The 27,004-nt window shown below is 42.3% G+C and overlaps 1 protein-coding gene across 1 annotated transcript in view; it reads left to right on the top strand.

Moving 5' to 3' along the window:
- Window positions 1–24,018, top strand: part of NRIP1 (nuclear receptor interacting protein 1) — a 174,637-nt gene extending 150,619 nt beyond the window's left edge. Inside the window, exon 4 of the transcript XR_012588937.1 lies at window positions 23,910–24,018. The gene's annotated coding sequence lies outside the window, so the exon portion shown is untranslated. The remainder of the gene's footprint in view (window positions 1–23,909) is intronic.
- Window positions 24,019–27,004: the final 2,986 nt, after the last annotated feature.

Below are 27,004 nucleotides of genomic sequence, written 5' to 3'. Positions count from 1 at the left end.
TCCTGCTTAAAATCTACTTTGGTTGGTATCACAAGGAACGCTTTTTAATTGCATTCAATTTAAGTTCTTAAACGTGTAGAAAAGTGAACACAATTTGCCTGTGAAGACTATACAAAGATTTAACAGTGCATTTATATCATCTTTTGCAGCTTTTAAGTTAGCTTACGACATTAGTGCAAATGGGGGATTGCAACATCAGTGCAAGCACTGTTTCTCTGGAGAATTTCTGTGCCAAGGTGTATAGATGTGTCTGGAGCTGTACAGTTGCAAGCAAGCACTTGGGTCATGACCGTCTTGGGTAACAGTAACAGCTATTTTCATGAATCATCCTACGTTTTCTGATCTCTTAGCAATAAATAGGCATGCGTGAGGTTCTTGGGAAGCTTTCTGGAAAGCGTAAATCATAATCCATAAAGTTAATTTCAAAACAGTTCCAAATCCATAGATTTCACTTAGGGCTTCATGAAGCATATAGCTGAGCATTTTGATTGTTTGGTATCCTAAACGGAATGGGGTTGGGAATACTGGCTCTTTGGATACGTCATCTTAAAATGTGTATATAATGCCACCAGTGATACTCAGCAACGCTTCAGAGGGAAAAGACCCCTGACCCAGCTTCTGCATGGACTCTTCTCTCTGTAAGTAGGCTTGACGCTGATTTGAGGGATGAATGGCTAAGCCAAAATACAGCCACACAAAAAAGCAATATACCTAAGGAGCCAATTTAGTCATCTAATGGCTGTGCAGCTTGGAAATAATTTCTGAAATACACGCTTCCTCACTGACTTGGTTCCTTTGCTTTTGATTCTACCAACAAAACAAAACCAACAGGGTATGCCTTTATTTCTGATGCCCTAGGACAGTTCCTTAGAGCACCTCTATGTCACTGATTTTTGTTTTATTACTCAGGGGGATTTTAGGCTTATGTAACTTCCCTATATTTATTCAATTTTTTGTGCTGTAACACGAAGTAAAACTTGCTTTGTGTCTACCAGAGCAAACAGGCCTGCGGAGTTGAGTGTTGTATGGTATGCTAAACAGTCTGTGGACTGACGAAGATGTCGAATGGGTGTAAATATTCCAGGAAGCGTTTCACCCCAAGTGAACATTAACAACATTTGCTTAGTGATTCATAATAAATTCACTCAAAAATGCCTCAAACCGCCAGTGAACTCTTTACAGACAGACCTGTGGTCACGAGGAATCTTCTTGATCTTCAGTTTGTTCCTCACAAAATGAAAGATGCATGTGATGTTGATGATTTTTCACAAAACAGCTGCTGGATAAAGAAATGAAAAGTTTCTGCTTCAGAGGTTTCGAAATGTGGGGAGAAAGAAAAAGGCAATTGTGTTCATGGGACTTGGCAGCCCAATGTTATGCTCCTCGATGAAATTAACTCTAGCATGGTGGGCATCAAGGACAGGTGTGTAATCTGATAGATCATTTGTGGGCCTGTGCATTGTGGAAGCCTTTATCAGGGTAGAAAAAACTTGTTGCAGTAATACAAACACAGCCACACATGAGAAAAGTAGAGCCCGTCATTCTTCATTGACTGTAAACTTTGTCAAGAAAAATGGGATTTTTGAAACTGAAGAAGACAGTGACAACGTTTTTCTGTATGACACAGCTCGGCGCATTAGGTGTGTGTAATGCACCCACGGGAGTGTCTGTAGGGACATGATATGAGCCTCGAGCAGTGGCTACAACATGCAGGTAATAATTGTTGATAATATTTTTATTTCCTTTTGATTGTCGGAATGACTCAAAGGGAGCATGGCGCAAACTCAGGGCATGAAAATCCTCTCTGCTGGTAAATATCAGTGCCGCTAATGAAAGAGCATATGCTGATCTGAGCTCACAGCAGCCCACTTTGATTTTGCCTTTTTAAGGACTGCTTGCTCTTAATGAATAAAGAGATTTGTCACTATTTTCAGATTACTCTTCTGATTAAACTACTCAGAATTTAACTGAATGCAAAATGAACATTATTAGCTTGTGACTGTGCCAGTTAGATAAGCTTGATGCCTGCCCCCGTAATTAAACTCGGCGCTTGCCTTCGGTGCATCTTGGTGTGCTGGGGGGAGATGTGACCCCTTCGCGGTATTAGATGATCTTGATTCTCTTTGACCAGTCTAGTTTGGTGAGGTGGGGATACTTACTTGCTAAATGGGAGGCAAACTGGGCTATTCTGTAAGTTCGTGGGGGCTCCCTGGCCCCAGTCTTTACTGAAGCTGGTGTTGACTTTTAAATTCATGCCCTTTTGCATGCTCAGAAATTCTTTTGAAAATTGCAGTCACCTCAAAGGTGACTTCTGCAAATGAGTTGCGGGTGGCCACTAGGACATAGATAGATCCAATCTGTTGCTGTTATCTCTTAATATTTGCCTGTCAGCTCCTTTGTAACTCCAGCAAAACGTCATCATTTTCTAAGTTCTGCCTGACTAGAACCCATGTCCAAATCTCATCACTGGTACTGAGAGAAAGAGGTGAAATTCAAGCATGTTTTGGAGCTGGATGCCCTGACGTTCTGTCTCTTATATGCCATGACTTGGGAAAAGCTTTTCTAGGGGTTCTGTGGAAGATAGAAGGAAGTTCTTCTAATACCTCTATTAGCTGTTAGAATTGTGCAGTTCTTTTTCCAGATGTGTTATTCAGATTTGGCTCTGAAAGAAATTCTTGATTTTTGGTTTGGTTTTGGTTTTTTGGTTTTTTTGTTTGTTTGTTTTTTTAAGAAACCTAAGTGACTCTCATATGCCTTACAAATGGCTCAGCATGTGATTCGCCTTTGGTCTTCTAGGAAGGCTGTGTTCCTTCAGTTGCTACATGCTACCTCCATGCTTGTATGTATCTGGGTGCCTGTTTGCTGTGGCGAACCTGCGACTTGGGGGGTATTACTCACCCCTTGGGCCACAATTAGTTTAAGGGAAGGAGGAAGAAAGAGAGGGAAGGAGAATCTTAGGGTAGCAAGCTACAAAGATGCTACTCTCAAGTGCCTTTTGCTTTCTAATCCCACCACATTTTCCTCTGTTCAACATGGTCACAGGGAGAAAAGTCTCCATTAGCACCGGCAGCAAGAATTGAGTACATCCAGGAAACATAAACTTCATGCAACTGTTCATGTCATAGGTAATACACTGACTGACTTATAGTTCAGTGTCACTGCTTAAATCTCAGAGTGTTACTGAAGCAAGTTTACTTACTTCCTAGTCTAAAATCAAAAGAAGCCTTACATTTCATTATGCAGAACTACCAATAGCCGGTTGATCAGCCTGTAAATATGTTTGCAAATCTGAAAGGAATTAGTTTAGCTAATCCTTGCATATAGGGATGTGTCCATCTCTTGTGTGAGCAACTGCTAACTCTCGTCCCATTTTTTCCCTTCCTCTTCCCTATTATTTTGAGTCCTTTAATCTCATTTTTAAACTGTATGGGAGCCCAGTCATCACCCATGAAGGGCAGAGGAGGCAAAAAAAAAAAAAGCATATATTTCTGGACAAAAAAAATGCTTTGAAATACATATTTGCCTAAAGTAGCACATTATGCATTGCCTATATCAGTCTCTCCTGCTGAAATTATTCACCCAAGGCATTGCATAGTGCCTGTATACTGTGCAGAGAGGTGATGACCTCTAACAGCACCTACCCCCAGTACCTCTTTCCTTTATTTTAGAATGCTGCTTGCTATGGCAGAAAGAAACAAAGTGTATGTCACAAAGCCTTCCCTCTCCCTCAAAAAAATGCTCCTTAAGAGTTTTTTAAAATGACACAGAATAGAAGGTGTGGCCTAAGAGAAGGAGCTGGTGGCGGCTGCGCTTGCCACTGACAAAACAGGGGCAGCTGCTGATAGAGGAAGAGAAAGCATTGAAATCCCCCGCTGAAAAATGTTAACAGCCCAAAGAATCATCCTGTATTTTTGCATAGCATAGATTTGCAACTATTAAATTAGAAGCGGCAGGAATAATTGTCTAGAAACAGACAGCAGAATTGAATACAGACAGCAGTATTGAATACATCCCACTCTCTAAAACTTGCATAGAAGGTCTAAGGATCAAGCTAGTTACATAAAAAGATGTTTGGGTTTTGGTTTTATATCAAGTGGCTTCAACAGATTTTTTTTCATTGTCTTCCCACATCTGCTTAGCCCTTGAAAACTTGGTTCACTTTAGTAAGAAAGGTGCTATTCCAGTTTTCCTGTCATCTTTGTCTCCATTTTTACAGAAGCGTTTATGTTGTGCTTACACTAGAAAATATATGTCTTGCTATCCCTTGTTTGATTTCAAACTGTGTAACGCTGTGCAATTCTGCCTGCAAAACGTCTCCTGACAGTACCAGGAACCTCCTGCATGGAACAGAAGTCTCCTCTGACCCAGGCTAACTGTTGTTCCTCACTGCTAGGATGCCTGGAGCGGTGAGTGGTAACGTTAGCAATGTGAGATACCGAGCACAGTATATGTTTCTGCCTAGTTCCATTTTTGTATCTACCAGTTTGGACCAAGGGGATACAGAAATTTTTGGCAGTACATAGAGCATGGGCTGCGGAAGTAGCAGACAGTTTTCCAGGTCCCTACTATATTCACGTTACCCTGCATTAATGGTGCAGCTGTGCCAGTGTCACCCTTTGAGCATGTGCCCAGTTGGCCCAAAGCAAACATGATTATACTGGAGCTGAGATGGTGCTGTCTGTTTTGATGTGGAATTTGGCTGCCTGTGGCGTGGAGTCCTGTGTTTTGCAGGAAAGCAGAGGATTCAGCATATGATATGAAACTCTTGACAACTGTCAAAACATCTGTAGGGCAGGGCAGTGCTCCTTGTTTTTGAGGAGCCATGCTGGATGCTTGGAGTTTGGTCTCCTCTTCTGCTTGATGCACTATTGCATGTATTTTTCTGAACTGGGAACCAAGAGGGGAAGAACGGGATGAATGAGGACAGCACCCACGGGACTAAATCCAGTCCATGGAGTGAGGAACCAGATCAGAAAGCGGTGAAGCACAGAGACCTCTGTCCAGAAAGAGACAGCTACAGAAGTAGTTTGGTCAAAGGAGTGTTTGGAAAGATGCTTTTTTCTATCTACTATGCAAATTCCTGGTGTTACCTGGGACTTGGCAAGGATTAAAGGAGATGCCACAAAGGGACCCTGCTGACCACAGCTGCAACTGCTGTTCAATGGGGTGGGGGATACACAGTGGCCATCTGGGTAAGATGGTAGGTAGTATCCTGAGCCTGGAGGGGATGGTGACTGGGTTGGGCTTGCCGAAAGAGTCCAGGATAAGATGGAGATGCTGAAAATGACCTTGGGAGGAGTATTGTGGTACCAGGATGCCTTGCTTTAACCTCTATAAAAGCAGAAGTCCCTGTTTCTTATGTTTTCTTTTTCCATAGGGGAAGTTACAGCTGCTACATCATCATGCTTATTCAAGTTCAGCAGCAATCACTGCAGCCTGCCTGCCATGAGCAAGGGTTGCTCTTGCCACGGTATTTGGAAATACATGGCGTAGATCTCTATTACTATCAGGTGGTGCCTGCAGCCTGTCATGACTGGTTGTATTTCCTACCACCATCCTCACCAGGAGAAGGGGGATGGTCCCCAATTTACAATGCAGGAACCCTGGGTTTGCATTGTACTTGACTGTGGGGTTCCATGAGATTTCAGGTGGGACATATGGCCATACTGCATGTCAGGATTTCTGTGTTAAATAGACCAGAAAAGACTTCTCCTTGTTTTAGGGAGACTTTAATGCCAGTCGAATATCAACTGTACATGTACCCGAGATAGACAGAGTATCACTGGTCCTCGATCAAGTTTTGGTGTGTTAAAAGGCAGAGCATGCAATTTAGCCTTCCCATTTACCTAAATGTGAAGATTTCCATCAGATGGGAAAACACCTGGGGATGATGGAACTGTTATGATCTGGTAACCTGTCTGTCAGAAATGTCTTTGGAAGTGACGGATCACAAAGTAAAAGGTAAATTCCACAACTCTGGTCTCTTTTGCTTCCTATCTGCATTGGTTATTTAAATCACACTCTCTAACCCTGCCCCTGCTTTGGTCATCTCACCTGGGACCTTTGAGTAAAACTAGGTTAAAATGTACTTGCAAGAGAAATATTTTGGAAGTATAACTCAATTACAATGCATTAAATAAGCAAGTTTAAAAGACAATGAGGGTGAAGAAAATGGAAGAAAGATTTCTGAAGTCAGAGAGTAACCTCAGTGGAAGTAGGGCACTGGCTATGATTTGTACCTGGAACCTGTGAAAGCTGACCCCAGGCTTGCGATTGTGTAGCAGGTCTAACCCCTAATAGGCTTGGACAAGTAAATAAGTCCTTGCAGCAGTGAAAGTGCCTTATTGCGACTATGCTTGTGGGAGCCTGATGACAGTGTTTTTTCTCAGCTGGGCCACACCTCAGTGTGTTTTCCTCAACATAAAGCTCCTTCACTTAGGCTTAGTTCCAGTGTTCAAGATTTCAGTGTATTTTTAGCATGTTGTTTGTTTATCATCTGCCATATATTTCTCATATCAACAGCAGGGCAAGTTAAACATGGGGTCTTATGTCTGAAGTAGATTTTCTTGAAGAACACAAACATAAACAGTGCTTATACACGCTCTGATTAGGTTTTTTTGTGAGGGAAGAGGGACTTTTCTAGGAAGAATAAAAAAGTAGACAATCTTTAAAGCTGCCTGTGTCTCCAGCTAATCCAAAATGTTTGGATTTATGTGCAAAACAAGGAATTTTGGTGCAGGGGATTATTTTAGCGTTTCTTTCTGTGGAGAGAAACGTGAATGAGCATGTGTACATAAACGCACGCAGAAGATGGGTTCAATGACTCATGCAGACAGAAGAAAAATTAAAAAAGCTGACAATGCAAGGGCTGGGTTTTTTTTTTTTAAACAGTAGGGATATATAGTGAGCATTCTTGTAGAGTAGCCATTATTTATTAAGTAGAGACAGAGTGAGCGGAGCTATACAAAAATATAATGAGACATGCTTCAAGGAATTTGCAGCCTATTACAAACTCAGAAAAAACACTGCAGGCACATAAAGTACATTAAGTGCTGGTACAAGTTAGCAGTAGTGAAGGAATCTGGCTGAGGTCATTGTTGAAAAGTATTGTGAAAAGAGTAAGTCTGGAGGAGGAGGAGAGGGGAAAGTCATCCGAGGTGAAATTCTTTGGAAGACTTAAGTGGACCTGGCACCAGCTCCTCAGCATGGGGTGGATTTTATCCTTGACGCTGTGGAAAGATGACTTCCCATTTGAAGAGGCTGTAGATGAGAGGAGGAGAAAAGGGCAACAGGTTAAACTGGAGGGAAAGGTATTATGGTGGGACTTGAAGGCTACTTTTGAAGGTAATGAGGGGAAGATGAGAGCAGGAAGGGAAAGAGGGAAGAATTTGGACGTGTATAATTACAAGATAACAACTGAGCTTCGTTTGTAGCTCATCAAGAAACACTAGTCACAGATGGTACTGAGCTGATTTTCAGGAGTTGAGTCAAGCCAGATCATTCAATATCTTATGAAATTTACAAAAATGGTAAATAAGAGTAGACGAGGAGGAAGATTTGTTTAACTGATAGATTTGCTACCTCTGCATTGGTATTCCTTATTTCAAGAGGGAGTGTGTTGTTTCTTAACCTGAAACACGAAAGATTATCTCTGGATTGTGTCATGGAGGTAATCAGAAAAGGTGTGAGAAGCCTTAAAAAAAAAATTCTATCAACCCAGAAATAAGTATGAGGAAAAAAAATGAAGAAGATCAAAAGGGGCATGAGAAAGAAGTTACTTATTAAATCACCCAGAGAGAAAAAAAGGAAAACCCCACTTGTTTAATACATTAAGAAATCTGAAATATGCATGGAGGTGTTTGGCTGAAAGCTCTGATGTTCTTGGAAATGCTGCTGTGTCCACGCCAACTCCTTTTGCAGCTCGTGTGGGTACGTCTGCGCAGCCACAGCGGCAGAGCCGTGCTGGGCTGTGCAGGCATGCTCTCAGCGCTTTGCAGGAGACTGGCCTTGAGGTTTTAGCAGAGAAGTGAAGCGTCATCTGGATCTGAAAAATGAGCAGTAGCGAGGTGAAAACAGGAAAGGCTGTGCGGAGAGAGCTGACTCCGAGTCCCTGCATGCTCCCTTTGTTTATACTTAGTGGCTTTTAACTAGCACAGAAGTATAGTCTGGTGTGTGGGTCGTCCCTGCGCTGCAACCCGAGGCTAGTCTTTGCTTAGTTAAAGGTTAGTGCTGACAACGCTATCTTATCACTGCAAGCTGAAAAAACTGTAATATTTTTTTCCTAGTAGCGAATTTTAGTGAATTTTCCTGATTTCTGGTTTCAAGGGACAAGAAAATAACAAATTACGGCTGATATAGCATAGCTATTGGGAGGGTTTGAAACCAGCCATGGTTTTATACAGTTTGATGAAGCAGATGACCTTACCTGCTCTCTAATTAATTTGCAGAAGAACCTACCTACACCTTCTCTTGTTCCATAATATTACTGTGCGCTCGTTGGGGCTGCACACATAGAGTGGAGCCAAACAGCTAGAGGTAGAAGATGAGCCTGGTTGTTCTCTACAACAAACTGTGGAGAGAAGGGGCAGATGGTCTTTCTTCAAGTCTTAAGATCATAAATTTCAAGAAGGAATTCTTTGTCCTTTTTATAAAGTACCTAGGAACAGCTTCTGGTCTTGGATCTGTTAAGCTATGAATGCCTAGCTTTTGCTTTTCCAAAGTGAAAACAAAGCAGGCTTGTTTCTTTTGGGTGTGATCTTTGGCTCTCCTTTGGTGTAACTTAATGAGCGTTGGTAACATCTCACCTCTGCAGACTGACCTCACTTACCTTTTTTGTGGACACCATTGAGACTTAGACTAAACAACACTGCATTTAGGTATAAACGTAGGTGAACTGCGTGTTGTTCCCCAGATATCTGATTATGTATTTAGGGGGATTTGCTCTTATCTTCAGTTTCTACATTCCTCAACTCCTTGATTTGGAGCAGGGATTCTGGAGTTTATGGCCTCCTGCATTTATTTCGTAACAGGGCAGAATCGTTTTAAGTCAGTGAATTCAACCATCCTGACAAAAAAAATTGCTTTTTCCAGCTGTCTTTCATAGGCTTCTTAGACATTTTCCAGGGATGTTCAGAGTCCCTATGGTCCTAGTTGAAAAATGTCTGCTGTTGAGAGACGGTCTCTAAAGATTATTCATGTACGATGAGTAAAAGATGCAGGAATTCTTGAAATGAAGTACTTTGAAACAATTACAATTTCATGGTATGCCAGGTGACTTCTCACCTATTTAGCCTGTTAGTTAGTGTGAGCATACCTTCTGTGTGTCTCCTCAGCAAAATCTGTTTAGAACAACCCACACAGATCTGGAAACACAAACGTGCACTTTGGGGAAAAAAAATGCAACTGTGGACTGCTGCCCCTGCCAGATTACAGGAGTTTATTACTCTTAGGGGAAAGCTTAATAGTCTGTTAATTGAGAAGACAGAAGATCTTTTACACTTGGCTGCACGCTATTATTAGGAGCATAGCAATAAAGGGAGCAAACCTTAGCCTACATATTCAAGAAAATTTTGCAAAATAAGTTTAATGAGATAGTGATGGATTATCTGTGCTACAATGTGCATGGATCTCTGCAGAGCACAAGAGGGCTAATAGTAATAAAAGCACTGATTACAGACAGGGATTTTGCTGATCTTTATTATTGCCATGGCCAAGATGAAGTTGCCTAAGCAAGCATTGTGTGAGGGGCAGCACTGTGAGAAGAACTGCAATGTTTCTGGTGCTTCTGACTTAATCCACAGGTTGCAGAGTTGCAACTCCATGATAACCATGGCAGTGCGGAGCCAGGCCTAGCTTGCAGAAATTCACCAATTTATCCAAAATCTCACCACTCTCAAAACTTTGAATCCAGGCTGCTAGATCGGAGTGAACATTGAGTTCCTTGAAGGTACAGAACAGTTTGTTCCAAGGTTTTGCTCGCTTTGTATGCAGGCGAAACTGCTGCTTTTCAGAGTGTGATCTGATGGTACTGTGATTCACACATAGTAGCACTGGTACCATGACAACTCCAAACTCAGCCGTGCTTGTGAATTTCAACCTCAACTCCCAGTGCCAGCCCCAACTTTTATAATTCCCATGGTTTAGTTTGGTTTTGTTGTTTTGTTTTGTTTTGTTTTGTTTTGTTTAAATGGTACAGGGTCACTCTGAATTGCTTCTATGGATTTTAATGCAAGTTGTTTCTGTCCCAACTTAAACAGAGAAAAGCACACTTAGCATTAAACTTGCAAACACTTCTGGGTCTCACAATTTTATACCTAAGTAAATTATGGCTCTGTAAACAAGAAATTATTTGATAAAATGTAGTGATAGGATGAGGGGTAATGACTTCAAACTGGAAGAGGGTAGATTTAGATTAGATACCAGGAAGAAATTTTTTACTGTGAGGGTGGTGAGGCAGTGGAACAGGTTGCCCAGAGAAGCTGTGGATGCCCCATCCCTGGAAGAGTTGAAGGCCAGGCTGGATGGGGCTTTGAGCAGCCTGGTCTAGTGGGAGGTGTCCCTGCCCAGGGCAGGGGGGTTGGAACTAGGTGATCTTTAAGGTCCCTTCTGACCAAAACTGTTCTATGATTTTATGATTGCGATTGATTCTTATCGACTTAAAAGAGGTCAGGCATGCAACCATGCTGCCGGTATGAAGTCTATGAAATTTAGATCTCGGGCATGCTTCTGAGTAGCTCCTGGCGTTTGCATGTGGCTTTGCCCGGGCAGCTACCTGAGCCCATGTCTCCATTCCAGGTAGATGCAGAGGTCTCTTGCAAAAGAAACTGTGGGCTTTTGAATCTGCATATCTAAATCCAGTACGTTTCCAATGGATCCGCATCATATAGCATATGGGAGAAGATTATTTTAAAGCAATGTTTAGAGTGACTGCACTGGGGAACATAGCAAGCATGCAAACGTTGTGAAGCAAGAGTAATATTTCTTTTTATGTTTGTACATTTCTTGTCACTGTGATTTACAGATGCTACCACAGGCTTTTTTATTATTTTTTTTTGGTTTTGCACCCAGCAGTGTAAGTTAATTTCAGTACAAATACTCTTGTCCTGTCCTTTGGGTGTCTGCTACAGGAGAGAAGCTCACCCTCTAGGGGTCATTACACTAACACATGGGGCATACAGCAGTCTTTCCCCCAAAATTTGAGCAACACCTGTGTTTTATTCAGGCCATCATCTGTTTTTGTAGACAAGCAATTGGTTCCAGTGCAGAAGGCGAAGTTTCTGGGTCAGAGCCGTAGGAAGGCACAGCACCGGGCTCTGTCTTCCTGTGGGGGAGAGCTGGCAGCCGGCCAGCTCCTGCCCCACGCTGGCCTTTTGGGAAGCCGTCTCTCCGAGGGAGCGCGGTGGGCATGCATTTGTAACCTGCGTATTTTTAAAACTTTGCGGTTTGCTGAAGAAACTCTGTTTAAGCCCCCGATTTAAAAAAGAAAAAAATCAGGGCTGCTGCGCAGGAAGGGTTGGCGTCTGGCGTGATGCAACAGTTACGCTGTAAGGAGCTTTTGGTGGCTGACACACTGGAGCTGACAAGGCTTTTACCAGGAGGGGAATTTTAAGTGATGAAAACTTATTATTAACTCCTACATCTGCAAGCACGTGGGCGTAGCTTGAAGCACAGGAGCTGGCTCTGTTGCTGTACGGAGTTTGTCTTGGCTGACAGGTTATACACCTGGTTGAGTTCTTGCTGACCCTAAATTTCCAGTATTTTCTTCCATTCAGTTTTTTTTTTTTAAAAATCCATGCAATTGGGGCTGTTGCAACAATCTGTTTCTGGTGTAGGTGACCACTTTCCAGCAGGCAGGCACAGCACTCGGGAGGGCAGGGCCCTATCGGCCCCTCGGCACCATCCCCACCTGGCCGGGCCAGGCCACAGGTGCCAGCACCATGGCGGACCTCTCCCTGTCCCCCCCTCATGGCAGGGCCCATCCTGAGCTCCCTAGTTCAAGACAAGGAACTACTGGAGAGAGTCCAGCAGAGGGCTACAAAGATGATCAAGGGAATGGAGCACCTCTCTTAGGAGGAAAAGCTGAGCCACCTGGGTCTGTTTAGCCTGGAGAAGAAAAGACTGAGAGGGGATCTCATCAACACTTATAAATAGCTAAAGGGCGGGTGTCAAGAGGATGGGGTCAGACTCTTTTCAGTGGTGCCCAGAGACAGGACAAGGGGCAACGGGTAGAAACTGGAACTCAGGAAATTCCATCTTGACATGAGGAAAAACGTCTTTCCTTTGAGGGTGGCAGAACACTGTCACAGGCTGCCCAGAGAGGTGGTGGAGTCTTCGTCTCTGGAGCCATTCAAAACCCACCTGGATGTGTTCCTGTGCAGCCTGCTCTGGGTGACCCTGCTCTGGCAGGGGGGTTGGACTAGATGATCTCCAGAGGTCTCTTCCAACCCCTACCACTCTGTGAGCCTGTGATCTGACTCCACAGTGGCCGTGGGGGCTGGGGTTGCCTCTGAGCCACCCTTGCTCCCTACAGAGGCGGTGGGACCTGCCGGGGCCTGCCAGAGAGGGTGGCCCAGGCCATGTCCCCAGCAGCCCTGTGCCCTGGCAGGCGCAGGGAAAAATAACATCTGTCAAGCTCTATGGTGAGGCGCTTTTCCTTGCTTAGGAGGAGCAGAGGGCAGGGGCCCAGGCAGTATGTCTGGTGGTGGTATCTGAGAGTGCTGGAAGATGCATGGAATTTGCTTGCAAGACTTGCACCATCCACTGATGTCTTTTTCTAAATCCTGAAAGTGGTGAAAAAAGTAACAACCCCAAGATGAAGAAGAACTTTCCAAACCTTTATTTCAAACGCATTTTTAAAAAATGCAGCAGATCTATTGTGTCTTATGATGAGTGCTGACTAGCCTGAAGTCTCCTGATAGAAATTCTGTCAGCTTTGCCAAGAGCTGAGATTATTTTGGGCTCGTCCGGATCATGTCAAACCCGTTCGCACCCTCTTATTCTGGCACCGAGCATACCAATGTGCTGCTCCGGCTGGGTCATGCTGTTGCCCTGACCAGGTCAGGTATGATGCAGACGTAAAAATAAAGCAGGTGCCCAGTGTGGGAATGTGCTGCAGCTGCCATTTCCTCACAAATCCTCCTATCCTGAGAGCAGGAGAGAGAGGTTCACTGTGCCACCCTCAGGAGAGCGCTTCCGGGGGCCAGAGCTCGCAGGGGCACTTGGAGATTGATCAGAAAGCAGGGCATGGGGCTTGAGGAGATTGGTTCTGCTGATGGTGGCTCTTCTCTGCCGACAACTTGATAAAATCTCGCAGCCAGCTGAATCGCCACTGACACCATGTCTTTAGGTCTTGCTAGGACAAAACTGAATACTGAGGCTAGTACGGTATCTCTGCTGTGCCCAGATCTTAACAGAGTTGAGGTAATCTGAGGAAACCTGATGACTGCTAGAGCTGCCACAGAGAAATCTGGAGTAAGACACTATCGAAATACAGGAAATGGTACACAAGCTGATACTGGCTTTCTGACCAAAGGTTTCACTGCCCTTCTCTCCGCAAGAGTGAGGAGTGATGTGTGGGGTCTAGAGAAATGGCAATACAGGGAGGAATCTCAGTCACTCCACAAACCAAGTGATTGACTGAGAGTGAAATGTGCCCAATGAAGAGAGGGGAAGTTTCTGTGTCTGAAACTGCTGTTCTTTTTTCACATTGGTGAAACTTCAGTCTGCACAACTGTGTTTGCAGAGAAGCATGAAAATTCCTTGCAAGAAAAACTTGTGATAACAGTTGGTGTGCTTCACAGACCAGATACGCCGACAGACAGCTCCCAGGAAGTGAATGGGAGCACAGCACAAGAATATTAACATCTGCCCACCAGGAACAGAGCACTGGGGCCGCGTTTTCCAACAACTGACAGAGGCTGGGCAGCTGCCTTTGAATGTGGAGCCCTCAAAGATTTGCATCTCTCCTCTGCAATTTGACAGCCCAGTCGTGTGTGATACTGCTGGTGGCTAATCTTTCCCCATACACTTGGTTTCCATTGCTGCAAACTAACTGGGTGCTCTGATAGCCTGCCAACTGTTAGAATTTTAAGGAAACAAACAAAAAATTTGCAATTATTCTTTTTTTGCATGTTTTAATACATTCAGTTGTGGAAGTACTTAACTGCATAATGCCCCAGATGTCTGAAGGTCTCCTGGGTATGAGAGTATGCACTGGTGATATTGTAGTTTGGGACAGTGCTTTCTGTGTGCATTAGGAACAACTACAATTAGTAATGGAAATTTAGGACAGGAAACCACCTACCTAGAGAAGAGACTGACTACAGACAGAGCCATGCTCAATAGTTCTGAAAACCAAGCAATATTTAACATCCAGATAAAATGAAGATAAGTCTGAAACTCAGCCACTCAAAAAGCAAGTTAAAGTAGGTCAGTGAGTTTAGACCCAGCACTGCAGTTTGAATAACTCACAGAAAGTATCTGCATATTTTTCAAAACATAGGCACTGCCTAAAGCCATTGCTTTGCAGCAGATCCAGAAGTCGACTGAACATCCAAAAGTCTGATCCAAGACCTTCCAATGCTGCAATAACATAGAAAATGAGACTAAATCATCATGCTTTTTAAAGAAGCGTTCAGTCAGGGAAAAAAAATTTAAAAGGGTTAAGCTTCAGCTGACCCACGCCCTACTTCTCCTATGAGCTTACTAGGAACGGCGGTAGGAATACACCCCTGTGAGAGCAAGCCAAGCATGAAGCTTGGTTTTGGACTTTGCGTCTTACCATTGTGCCCCACTTTGAGGTTTGTGTGGGTGCCATAATCCTTCCCTGCAGCTCAGTCCTGCCCACCATGGGCTGCTTCATGCAAGGGCAGAGCCTACCTACAGCCTGGGCTACCAAAAACCTCCCTGCACGTGACAAGGTTGATTCAGTGTTAGAGCGTGGAGAAGAAAAGGTAGCAAGCTTTCAGCTTCTCCCAGGCAACGTAGGTTAGTACCTTGGAGATAATGCCTCTCTGAGATCCCAGCAGGGCACCCAGAAATACAGCAGGCCAGGGCAGTCCTATCACAAACAACGGTACCAGTTGCTGTTAGGAAAGTACGTAGCAGGATCACTGTTTCCACACATGGGTCCAGTGCTAGTAATAAAAATGGAGTTAATGTTAATTTGCTATTGGGGAAGAGCAGCAGCACTGGCCAGTTACTGGGGCTGGCAAGTGACTTCTCTCTTTTTGGGTTGGTATTTCTTCTCTCCTGAAAACATGGAAACTTCTGTTTCTGGCGTGCTGTTTCTCTGCAGGTTTTCAGCCCAAAACAAGAGCGTTGGTTTAAAAAAAAAGTAAAAAAAAAAAAAAAAGAGAAAAAACCCAACCCAGAATAAAGTGACACCATGTAGCTGGCTAGAATCCTTAATCTCTCTTGATAGCACAGGAAAGCTTGTACAGACTTTCACAGTGAATGACTCAGGTTGGTATTTAAATTTATTTGAGAAGAAATCAACCTAAAAATATAAGTGAAGACTGATGCAGTTTTCTAGGTTAGGTCTGCCTTATTTAGTGAGCCTCATTACATGTTCAATGACATAAAACCAGGTGGCAGTTGACACACTAAACCAGTCTAAACAGGTCACAGTCTGCTCCAATGTCAATCATTTGCCTGGGGTCAGGAAGTAAAAGTAGGCCATGACTTCATTTCTAAAAACATCAGATTCAGTTTTGTTCCTTGTTAGTTTTGGTCAACTCTCGTGTTGAAATACAGCGGTCACATGCGTCCCGTGTAAGTAGCTGAACCTGAGACTGTATCTTCAGTAGGAAGCCACTGCACCGGTTTGCTGCTGCTCCTCACTGTGCAGTGTCCACCCCTTCCTTTTTCTGGCTGCTGAAAGGGTGGTTGTTTATTATCCCTCCTGCCTCGAGCAAAAATCATTTCAAATTTCACAGAACAGCTCTCTTAAACAGCTCGCTCTGTGTATGCCAAAGGTATACACAGTCACAAAATACACTTACTGGGATAAAAGTCATAGCTAATAGACTGGCATCATGATCTTTCCTTTGGTGCAGCTCTGGTGATTTACGTCAGCTGATTGGTACCTCTGCTGCCTCTCTTTTCAGTTAGCAGGGTAATTACAATAATATACCTTTTTGCTAAAATAGAGTTTTCTGAAAATATATCCTATACAGCAGCCAGCCAAAAGCTGATGCTGTGTGAAAGGAGAGCTTTTGTAAGACTGCATTTTCTATGAAACAAAGGCATAGATTTATTTCAATGGACAGTACTTAATTGTGCAATCCTACCAGGTTCATTTCATGGTTTCCTGTCTCAAAATAGTTACTCCATAGGAAAAAAATTAATATTCCTTGAAGTGTCAAAACCCAAAGTCACAGAATTGCAGAATCACAAGAATGGTAGGGGGTGGAAGGGACCTCTGGAGATCATCTAGTCTAACCCCGCTGCCAAAGCAGGGTCACCCAGAGCAGGTTGCACAGGAACGCATCCAGGGAGGGTTTTGAATGTCTCCAGAGATGGAGACTCCCCCACCTCTCTGGGCAGCCTGTGACAGTGCTCTGCCACCCTCAAAGGAAAGACGTTTTTCCTCGTGTTGAGATGGAATTTCCTGAGTTCCAGTTTGTGTCCATTGCCCCTTGTCCTGTCTCTGGGCACCACTGAAAAGCATCTGGCTCCATCCTCTTGACACCTCTTGATCCCCTCTCAGTCTTCTCCAGGCTAAATAGACCCAGGTGTCTCAGTCTTTCCTCATAAGAGAGATGCTATTAATACAGCATTTCACTTTCTTTTCACCTCCGAGCCACTTGTAAGGCCTGGAATTAAAGAGCAGGCTTCTCCTTTTCAGTTTCATGTTCAAGTGCAGTGAAAGCAGTGGTAGGTCAGCAGAGAATTGGCCTGAGATTTTTCCACTGGGGACGTACCTCAGTCTGTGTTTCTTTTAGTATGCAGCACCACTTTCCCCGTGTGATACTTCATCATGTCAGTGATGCTTTTACCAGGTATTCTGGAGGCTTTAGTAATAAAAATATAGGCAACTGCTGAATCAAGTGAAAATTCATCACAATCCTTTTAGATAGGATGCTGAAGAACCCTTGACACAAGTCCTTTGGTGATAAATTTCTATTGTGTATTAAATAAAATTACTTAGAATCATATTCCAATTTTTAATTCCAGGCAGCTATGTGGATCATCAACATTCCTAAAGGATCTGAGGTAAATTCAATTACTGAGAAATGTTTCACCTGCTATAGAAAAGTTGAGTGGTGTGCATTACATTATTAGATGTTTGTTTATTGATTTCTGAGGAGTTATCCTGTTATAGTTTTTTAATCCTGCTAAAGACTGCCTCAAGTTTTTGAAAAACACTTTGAGTCTGAACAACCATATTGAAGGAGCGATTTATTTGGCCTTAGTGTGAGAAAAAAAAATCAGCATTTTTAAATCTGTCACCAGTTGAAAACTAAGATTTAAATTTGACAAGGAACAAATCTGGATTAAGTATTTTAGATGTACTTCTCAATAGAAAAGAGTGAAGAAGCAGAAAATTCTGAGAGACAGTTCATGGATGGAAAAAAATATTGCTGTGCAAATGTTAGGAGAGAAATTTGCTGGAAACCAAGATGGAAGCTTTCCAAACTCTGATATGTACGGTAGCATAAACTGGATTTTAATGTTATGTTCCATTAATTGTTACCTATATCAGAATTCTGTGTGGATCAGGAAATTCAGTATAATATGAAAAGAGTTCAGCATATATATAGTTGGTGTGTTGGAAAAGTAGTTTCGTTCATATAGAGTGACTTGAGAGCCCCCAGTAGAAATGCCACGTACTCTTGCTGTTACTAGGCAGGCACACCTGGGTTGACTTCAGCAGATTTGCAGCTTCTGTTGGCTATGGAGATACTAACTTCTTTCCCAAAACTGCTGCTGTTGAGAGATGCGTGAGCTGTATCATGTATCTCAAGTCAGTACCCAGTTAGAGACAGCTGCTTGCTGGGGTGGGCAGAAGGAGAGAAAGGGATCCTCAGGTCCTAGGCTTCAACTACGGCTGACAGAAAGTGGCTGAGTAAGGCCTTTGAGATATGACTGTGAGTCTGGATGCGATGAGTCCTGTGCTGCTTAGTCCTAGGGCAGTTTTCATCCAAAAAGTCACTGTGCACGGGCTTTCCACAAAGGATTTTAAATAATTGCATGTCGCCTGCTGCAGAATGGGATACAAGAGTGACATCTCCTCTTCCCTGTTTCCAGCAAAAGAAACTCTTGGTCAAACCCAAGACCACTTCATTTAGCCACCCATGTGGCTCTTCTAGCTCTCTCTTCTTGTGGCTGGTTCAAAGCACACCTGTACATACTAGAGACCAAACAAAAATGAATTCTCCAATTCCATATGTCTGAATGGAATCTTGAGACTGAGCAATAAGCAATTTAAAACAAAACCCAAATCCTGGGACCAAAGAAAGACACTTGTGCTTCACAGTTCTATAAATACATTCTGATTTTGCGAAGCAACATAGTACTAGTGCTTGTCATTAGAAAATAAATATCTGTTAAAAAAAAGTACTTTTTAGACTTGTTTCTGACTTGCATGCTAAAGCTGGTTGTAAGAATATTTTGTGGGGACTGTAACCTAAAGTGGGATCGTTTTCCCAGTGGAATTGTTAATTACTCATTCTTCTTGTTTTCCTTCATAGGAACTCTCTCCAAGGTTATGTATTTTAGGATCGTAAGTGTAATTGTATCCTCAGAGCATATCAGTTCAGTTTATGTAGAGAGCACCGTGGCATGTGTCATATGAATTCACTGGTCAAATGCTATCTAATGCTGGTCTGCTTTATTTCAGATTATCAGTAGTTTGTAAGTGTAAGACCATGATCTTTGTTGTCAGTATATATCTAAAACAGAGACCGTCGAACCTTCTTCCCAGAGTTATCCTGCTGTTGACAACATAGGCTCCTTAGTGATAGAAACAAAAACCGCTCTGTTTTGTTGAGTTTGTTGAAGGTCTGCAGAAATTAGTAGTGCTCTAAGTTTCAGAATAACTGGAAAATAATCAGTCATCTTCTATTTACAGAAGCACATTTTCTAGAATAGACCTGAGAACTCTGCCTTGTAGAGGCAGCTTAGCATTCAGCATTGAGAAATCAGTGTAGGTTTTAATAAGGTCTTTAATGAAACTGAAGGTTTGTGTTAACAGAGTGCCAGAGCTTCTCAAAGTATCTCAGCTGTATATGTTTTCAATGTAAAGTATTATTGGCTTGAATATAATGAACGTATAAGGAGGAAAGATGTTCTACTGAAAAATCTGTTTCTGACTTCAAAGAAACTTAAACAGAAGAGGTAGAAAACATTAGGTCACTGATCGTTTTCTCCAGAGCCCTTAGAAGTCAATAAGAATTGCCGGATTGGATGCAATGAACCACAGCAAATGTGAAAGCTTGGTATGAAAATACCCTCATAAGCAAAGAGATATGATGTCTGATGGTTCTGGATGCCAGAAAATTACTTTCCATGGGGATTCTTAAAAGCATTACTTTTTCAACAAATAGATGTAAAAAATATTTCATGCTGTGTTTCATACCTGTTTTCCAGGGTCTGTGCAGCCCACTGATTCAACTAAGAGTGAGGAATTCTAACGTGTTCACACATTTCTCTCAAAATTGTTAAGTCTTCAAGTAACTGAGAAAGTTATTAAGTTTAAGTTACTTGTATGTATTCAGATAGTCTCCTGAAACTCATTATGACTGTGGGCAAGTTACTGTAACTGCTATTGGGCCAGGTTGCTGTTTATTTCAGTTCACATTGTGTTAGACTTTCATTTCTAGAACTGGTTCAAACCTGTGTATTTTGATAAAAGCAGTAGTGAAATCTCCAATTAAGCAAAGGGGCTGAAATAACCAAGATTTACAATGATAGAGGAGCGTAGGAACGCTTCCTTCTTGTAATATTTTGCTGTAGTGAGTTTTATTAACATTTTATTTCCCTGTTGTAGCCAGGTGATACTGGTTATCTGCTGCACAGTATAAATTAAACAGCAGCTGGTTGGTTCTCACATTATTCTGTAGATGTCTTCAGTATAGGTATTTCAAAATTCAGCCTGGTATATCACTTTCCATATGTTTCACACTGAATTCTCAGGAGAAGAATGTCTGCTTTCGCCTAGATACTTCCAGTCACACCTTCCTGGTATGGAAAGTCCTGGTTCATACTTTAATCACAAGTGTACCTTTTCTAGATCTCCACAAGCATTGGCATTTGCTGTTCTTCTTATAGCTGCCTGCCATTTGTTCACTGGCATTATCAATATGGGTGAAAATAAGAAAATCTTCAGACAAAAAAAAATAAAAGGATTTGCCACTGTTTGAAAGATTCTATCGGAAGCCAAGGTCATAGCAAAATACCTCAAGTAAGCCTGACGCATAAAATATCTAGCAAGTACCCTGTATACTAGGGGAAAATGCAATCTCATTTTTTTCTTTTAAAAAAAAAAAAGAGAAAAGAAAAAAAATAGAGAGATATTTTTAGTGTTTACAGGTTACTTTTGCCCTGATTAGCCATAGCTCTTACTAGACTTATTGGAGGCACCCAGTAAGATCTCATTTATCAGGATTAGAGGTGAAAACTTAGAAAATGGAGGATTATAATAAGGTCAGCAGCAAAAGGCCAGAAGTACCTTCATGCTTCCCAGGCAGTGGGGTAGTGAGCCATGCTGTGCAGGTGGTAGGGGCAAATACTTATTTCCCATTTGTTGTGCGGTATCAACACACTGATAGGTGCTGCGAAGCCTACAGGTTAAGGTTTCCTATTCAGCAGAATATGTAGTCTAGCTGTGGCTGATATTTTTTCATGCTGCCTCATGTTTTTTGTGTACTTTGAAGACTGTTCATCCTAAGAGAGTAAACAAATTATGAAAATTTTCCTGGAAGGGTGACTCTTTTTCCCAGGGTTACCTACTCAATGGCACATTAGGGTGAAGAGGCAGTTGAACCATAGCAACTAATTTGCACACTGGTGAGTGAAGAGTTTGATTGTTTCTTGTCTGGCTGATGGACCTACTTACTCTGGCAGCCTCTTCATGACTGAGCGTCTTCAATAGGGATCTCACCACTATCTACAGTAGGGAATAGAAAAATGTATAACATCCATTTTATATTTTACCTCATATGTATGGGAATCCAAAATTGTAGTTTCACTCATGAAAATGAGTACAAACCTGCTGTTCTGGCCTTCCTTAAAGAAACCCTGAGGGCATCAAGAGGCCTTAAGCGTCTTCACATGGGGCACCCACCCTCTCCCCATGGGCCTGGGAGCCCCATTCCACCTCTGTGTACCTGTACCTGTTTCCAGTCTTGTCCCTAGTCCAGTCTCCGTTTGCTCCTGGCAGGACCCCCCAGCCGGGCTCTGGCCCCAATCCAGCCCCTCACTGCCTCAGGGGTTGCCAATCAGTCCAGCTGCTGCCCCCAGTTCTGCCTGCTGCATTCAGGGGCTGGAGAGTGGGGGCTAAGGGCACCCTGGGCTGCATTAGGAGGAATGTTGCCAGCAGGTCGAGGGAAGTGACCCTTCCCCTCTGCTCAGCCCTGGCAAAGCCACACTTGGAGTGCTGAGTCCAGTTTTGGGCTCCCCAGTGCAAGTGAAAGATGGGTATACTGAAGAGAGTCCATCAAAGGGCCACTAAGAGGATTTATGGGGCTGGAGCCCTCTCCTGTGAGGAAAGGCTGAGAGGGCTGGGACTGTTCAGCTTAGAGAAGAGAAGGCTCAGGGGCACCTTGTCAATGTATTTAATTATCTGAAAGGAGGGTGTAAAGAAGACAGAGTCGTGCTCTTTTCAGTGGTGCCCAATAGCAGGACAAGAGGCAATGGGCACAAACTGAAACACAGGAGGCTCCATCTGAAAAGGAGAAGCTTTTTTACTGTGAGGGTGACATTGCACTGGTACAAGTTGCCCGTAGAAGTTGTAGAATCTCCATCCTTGGAGATATTAAAAAGTCTTCTGGACACGGTCCTGGGCAGCAGGCTCTAGACGGCCCTGTGTGAGAGGAGGGGTTGGACCAGATGACTTCCAGACGCCCCTTCCAGCCTCAACCATTCTGTATAATTCTGTGTGGCAGGGCCCTGCCACTGCCCAGGTTATCCTGTCTCCTTGCTATCAGAGGGAAGCCCCCATGCCTGACATTGAACACAGTTTCTATTCTGTCTCAAGCCAGTGCATCTTAAAGATGCCTCACTTGCCTTATCCAAAAGACTGATCAGCTATATTAAAAACAGACATCAAGATGGGCCGATTAAAATTCTGAAGAGATTAAACAGACTCTGACTAGCACAGCTCACGTGTTAAAACTTTACAAGAAGCAGGAACATTCTAAATCCTTGTGTTACATTACACCTTTGGGAAACGCAAGATGCATAGTAGAAAGGCAAGGCTGAGGACATGCATTCCTGTACTAATACATACAACACCAAATACATTTCTCCAAAGATCTCTGTATAGGGTCCCACCATTACTAGCTTTAACTCCTTTGACAGATCTTGGAGTAGCATTTTTTTATCTGAAAAAGAAGTTGATCTTGGCAATTGAATAAGGTCTTTAGTCATCCACCTCTCATCTCCTTCATGCAAGGATTAATGTGATCAAATGGAAATCTTACATATAATAATGCTACAAGAAAATATGTCCACGAGGATGGTGAGATAGCTGCTAGCATACTTACGTGTGGAAGCAGAAGGCTATTGTGTGTTGCCCTTTCAGTATTCACCCAAACGTGTGGAAAAGGAGAAGTGGTGGAAGACCTTAAGGATGCTTTAATTGCATAGCCATGGAAAAAAAAAGAAATGTGATTGTCCATTATGTGAGTGCTGTCTGGCATCTTCCCCCAGTTTATACTCTTGACATTATTAATTCAGGTTTATCCTTCTGATAGTGATGTCTCATGAGCAGGCAGTTTCTGGACTGTGTGTGGTAACCCTTAGATAATTATGCTTGGACTAGCAAACCTAGGAAAAACAGAGAGGTTAGGAAGAATTCTCTACTAGATCTAGGATAAAAGATTCATCTTAGTCCAGTATTTTGGCTTGGAGTGGCTATTAGTGCATGTTTAAGGGTTACTGTAAGAGGGAAAACATACATTACTATTTCTCCCAGTATGTCCTCAGCTTCTGTCAATCAGCATCTTAGTATTTCTTGGAATCAGAATTCATACTTTAAGTGTTACTAATTAGACTAAACTTTTCAATTTTCTTGTTCAAGACTCGGTGATCTGCAAGTCCTCAGCAATCCAGGCTGTTCTGATAGACTCTATAACCTCATCTATTCCTTTCATAATGACATAGAAGCCCATAATTCTCCATTTTAGAGTACTTTTTTTTTTTCTCCCAGTAGAATCAAACAAGGGTCTATACTTGCATCTGGCCTATTCATATTTCTGTCCTTGGCAATGCGTCCCAGAGCATGACAAAGGAATGCACCTTCGCTAGAGAACTGAAGGTCACCAGCTTAACTTCCGCAGAGTGAGACCCCAGCTCAGGGAGGAACCATCCAGAAGTCTTCATTCATTGATGACTGCAGGATTGCGTGCCTATTCACTGGAAGTCATCAGACTGTCCTCAGTTGCCTTGCTGTCATCCAGAGATATTTGTCTTACCATTAGTATATGGAAGACAGAGGTCACTGTATGAGCTGACCCAAGGCAGTTATTCAGCTTTTTCACAGCCACAGTTGATGAAACAAGGTTTCAAGTGATTGACATGTTTACCTTGGTAGCATTCTCTCCAGGTCAACAAAAATTGAGGATGCAACATCTCTTTGCTTTTGGGGAGAGAGCTTATTTTGGTCATCAGCAAAATCATATTTGGAACGAAGGATGTATCCAATGTTCTGCTGAGGCTCTGATGTTTATTTCTGCTCTTTTCCACAGGTGCTGCTCTGGGATGGTGTACGGTAAACACCCAGCAGTCAAACAGCTCCATCAGTGCTGCTAATGCCAAATTTTGGATGTCCACTAGCATAGCTTTGTAACAGACACTGAGCTTCTAACTTGCAGAAACTTTACATGTATCAAAACTGCCACGGCGCGGTCCCTTCTGGGCTTGCAGCACCTTCAAACTTGTCTTTTTCCACAACTTGTTAGTATAAAGAGCCTTGAGGATGATACTTGAATTTTTTAAGGACACCCTGAAAATCTTTAGCCAATTTGGTAAGATTAAAACCACTGAGTATTAGGAAAAGACTTTGAATTCAGGTATCTCCATCAAATCTTTTGAATGGAGCCTCAGTCTCTGTGATGAAGGACCCAGCCAAGCCATTGTCCAGAAAAGAAGAAAGGCTAATCAAAGAGAAATCATAATAATGTTCTGTCACCTAAAAATTGCATTTTCACCCTGTAACTGCTTATGTAACCCATACCTGCTTATCCCACACTGGCTCGTGTTGTTTTTATTGTATGTATAGATGGTGAAAGTGAAAACAACTAGAGCTGCTGGCAAACAGTGATTGTCAGTTCTGTTGGACAACTAATAAAATATTGGTTAAGCTCCATGACAGAAACAAAACCAAAATCAGTGTAAACCTTCTTAATGTTTACAGCCCTTGTATTGTTAAACTTCGGAAGTTTGGGTTTGTTTTCACACAGTACGTCCCTTGAAATAAAGATAAATAATAATTAAAAAAAAAAGTGGTAGCACTTTGTTTTCCATGTCAAGAATGGTCTTTTCTGGTTTTCATTTTTCTCAGTTATTAAATTAGAAGTATTGCAGTTGATCTATCTCTCAGTCTATGAAATTTCAGAAATGAAGCTTATTCAGTTGCAGGACCCTGTTGCATCAGCAGAGGCAATGGCAGTACAATAGTATCTCTTCTTTGCCTGTAACATGATTCCTGGGGTTGATCTGTAGCTCACTGAAGATAAATGGAGAATGCCCGCTGAGTTTATTCAGACCTGAACAGGGATCTGAATTAAACTCAATGCACAGAGAAAGATAAGACGTTATTATTTTTTTTTATCCACAGAACTTGAAATTCTTCTAGCAGCTTTGCCCACTGAGTCGTCACTTCTCATTTAGCAGTTTTTAGATGCACAGCGTCAGTAAGAATATAATTTATTTTATCATTACTGGTTTAATTGCTTAGATTATGATGCTTCTTAATGTGAATGCAGAGAGTGTAGTTACAAACTTTCTCAATATATTTCACAATATTTCACAAACGCTTAACATGTATTTCATGTGTTAGAGACAGCTAGGCCGAATGTATATTTTTCCTACCTGAGTAACTTCCGAGTAGTTTGTGAGAAGAGATACAATGGTGAAGTTAGAATCTGTAAAATACCATGACATAAAACCCCCAAGATCCTCATCACAAAGAAGTTGAGCCTTACATTTTTGATGCATGTCTAAATTCTATAATGATTTAGAGTCTACACATTTGAAAATGCCTAGAAGACTGTATCAGCATCTTATCAGTTTCAGTGCATCCAATGTTTTGCTTAAATGTGTCTGCCTCAGTTGATATTCTGCCTAAAGGCCTATAGAGTAGTTTTACATTTGGAACAAGTTCTAAAATTTAAATCAGGAAAAGACCTTTGCTGCATTTTCTATCAACTTTAGCGAAAGTCTACAGAAGAAATGATATAACCTGGATTCATGGTTGCAAAAGGATTAATAGCAATATTTTGTATTCAAGAGAGATTGGTGTTATATAATGTTTCAAAGCTGCTGAACAAAGCAACTTGATAATGGAGGTAACATGAAATGAAATATCCAAGGTTTAAAGAAACTCTGATGGAATGATGCTGTTAAAGTCACCAGGAAGGCTGCATCTCTGGAGATAGCCTTAGCAAGGAACTAGGACAACGTACTGAAGCTCTCAGCTTCATCTTTAATAGATAAGAAGCTCGTTTTGCAAAAATCAGTGTAGCACAGTTAAATTGAGGCTCTGGTAATTACAGTAGCTGAAGTTTCTCTGTTAGGTATCTCTTCCATACTTTCTCCTGTTTGTGCTTATGGTGCCCTGCTGTCCTGCCCCTCTACCTTTTTCTTTACAGTCTCCAAAATAACACTAGGGTGGACTGGTTAGACATGGCATCCAAGAAAAACCAGCTGGTCAGGAGCCAGGCAGTAAGTGGCATTATGCTAGTATTTCAACTCTAGAACAATAAAAGCTCAGATGTACAGAGAAACTACCAAGAGCAGTCTCAGAGCACAGTAGGGTTAATGCATCTCTGGAAGAGGGAGGCAGCAGAGCATGGAAGTATATAGGGCAAAAGGTCAAACAGTTTTTGGTAACAGATTTCCATCTAGCTAATGATCTGGGTTTATAAGTGTAGTGCAGTAAAGAAGCAATAATGAAGTTTTGGAACCCACCTACAGTATTAAAAACTCTGCAGGTCCTTAAAAAAGATAAGGCTGGATGTCATAATGCTTACTGGGCCCAGAAGAACATAAAGCAGAGAATGTAGCAGAACTACAAGGAAAGATCGGTGCAAAAGCCAAAGACCAAATATCAGAGATAGAAAATATGTGGGAAGATCCCCAGAGAAGAAACAGGCATGGTGCTGCTGTTGCTGCCTTTTCCAATAAAAAAGAATAATAACCGTTTTTTAGTTGATTTCCACCTGACAAGATGACAAAAAAGCACTTGGAATGACTATGAGAAGAGCCTATATGCCCCAAACCCTTGCTACTTCATATATTTATTTTTTTAGAAAAAAATTCTAGCCTTTCATACGTCCGGTAAATGTAAATCAGTGACTTGAATTACCAGCTGCTTACTCTTATATGCATACAGTGATGTAATAGTCTTAACTAGAGGGATTTGCAACCTTACTACTTTTTATCTTGTTTGGAAAAGTATAAATTGGGTGTTGAAACTGCAGTGAACCTTATTAAATGCCTTCCCTATCCCCACTGGTTGCCTTAAGTGCACAGTAGTTCCTTCTTGTTGCTGTAAGAGGGATGAAAGATTTAGAATCTCAAGTCTACCCAAAAGGCAGCGCACACACACGCAGATCTGAAG

Source organism: Larus michahellis, chromosome 1, assembly GCF_964199755.1.
Source record: "Larus michahellis chromosome 1, bLarMic1.1, whole genome shotgun sequence".
Classification (NCBI taxonomy): Eukaryota; Metazoa; Chordata; class Aves; order Charadriiformes; family Laridae; genus Larus; species Larus michahellis.
Note: the sequence above shows the minus strand (reverse complement) of the source record. Positions and strands in the feature narration are given on the sequence as shown.